This window comes from Lactuca saligna, chromosome 3 (genome assembly GCF_052625555.1).
Source record: "Lactuca saligna cultivar CGN05327 chromosome 3, ASM5262555v1, whole genome shotgun sequence".
In the NCBI taxonomy this organism is placed as follows: Eukaryota; Viridiplantae; Streptophyta; class Magnoliopsida; order Asterales; family Asteraceae; genus Lactuca; species Lactuca saligna.
Window position 1 is genome coordinate 74,678,269 of NC_136419.1, and position 1,829 is coordinate 74,680,097.

General features: G+C 38.7%; 1 pseudogene; it reads right to left on the reverse strand.

Annotated features, from left to right (window-relative positions):
- Nucleotides 1–1,043: 1,043 nt before the first annotated feature.
- On the reverse strand, nucleotides 1,044–1,430 carry LOC145035695 (bZIP transcription factor 44 pseudogene; annotated as a pseudogene).
- Nucleotides 1,431–1,829: the final 399 nt, after the last annotated feature.

Consider the following 1,829-nt stretch of genomic DNA (forward strand, 5'->3'; position numbering starts at 1 on the left):
GAACGGAGGCGGGGGCAAGGTTAACCCCCGTTTTAATTTCGGGAGCGGGGGTGGGAGTTGGTAGTCCCGTCCCGAAACCCCCGTGGGGTGCCCGTTAATAAATTATATAAATTGAGATATAGTAGTTATATAAATATAATAAAAAAATAAAATGATTTTTACGTACAAAAATACAACAAAAAACATGTTTTTAAATTGTTTGTAACATTTAATTTATGTTATAAATATATATTTGTAACCCAAAAAAATAGTTTCTTTTAGCCCAAACAAGAACTTTTATCCCAAATAAAGTAGCCTAAAATCAATCGGAAGCGGGGAAACGGGGCGGGGGCGGGGGCGGGGGTTAGAAGGAGAATTCGGGGGTGGGGATGGAAAGTACGGAGATTTCGGGGGTGGGGGTGGGGGCGGAGGAACACGAAAATTTTGGATGTGGGGGCGGGGGATGCAATCGCCGTCCTGTTTACCCCCGTTGACATCCCTAGTTACTACTAACAACTAGTAGATAGAGTCAAGGCTCGAGGACTCGGTGGATGCTATTGTCAATGCTTTTTTTGGGGTAATTTGGAATTATAGGAACGATCTTGTTTTTAATCGTAATTAATGTGAAAACTACTCCAATGCTAGTCAATGAGTTTAGACACGTCGCCATTTATGGTATAAAAATTGGACCAAATGGGGATGAGGGGATTTAAATGGAGGGTTTTGGTTGATAACCTGATGTACTATCTTTTTTTAATTGCCTAGCTTCTCGCTGATTTCAAATAAAATTTTCATTAACCACAAGTCAAAGAGGCATATCTATAACGGTTCGTTTTGTATGAATTCTAATAATCCACTAGATAATCTTTAAATGTAATGTGTTTATTTATTGAAAACATATTAATCTTAGTGTGACGCTCTTGAATCATAAATATTTGGATAATGTACAACAACTAACAGCATAAATACGTTGTTTAAAGAGCTATTTTTAAGATTTATTAATTCAAGAACATGTCAACCATAAAATGATGATATTCATTCATCATGTAATTCTAATGAAGACCTCACCATCCATACCATGCTTCATTTTCATGGTCATCACTCATGACTAAGCTGAATCCATTACTAATCTCATTGAGTGACTCGAATTCATGAGTCAACTCAGCCAATTGAGCTTTAAGAACCAAATTGTCGGACTCCATTTTCACGAACATCTGAGTTGTATCTTTCAAGTTGATGGCCATGCATTTGTTCTCACTCACGAGTTGACTCACTTGTCCTACAAGATCCTCCATGTGTTTCTTTTTGCGTATCCTCGATTTCCTAGCAGATTCCCTGTTCGATATGGTTCTTTTTTGCTTCCTCAAGACCGAATCATGAATGTTATCATCAGAAACCAAAACCAGGTGTTGAGTTGACTCAGTAAATTTTGTCACATCACAAGTTGCCATGTTGATCGTAAATCAAATATACCGTGGTGCTCACAGAAAAACAAGAGAGTATAAGTGAATATGTATATAATACTAGGGAAATATGAAGGTATTTGGTTTCATGAGAAGACGTAGAACCAGTAGAGGAAAACAACCGAGAAAGATTGAACCAAGTGGGTGTGGCGGCGTAGGGTGGCGGAATTTGTTGTGTAACCGGATAAGAGTGCTTCGCTAACCACCGGAGACATGATCATGAAGATGCATCAAATAGTGTCAGTGATGAGAACAACTCTTAATTGATACGTGTTCCGGAGACTATGGTCACAAGGCGAAGAGCAGGATGATGCAAGTGGAAAGAAATATAGATAGTCACGGGTTGCCCAATGCAAAGTAATTATATAGAGTACATCGGTTTCGAGA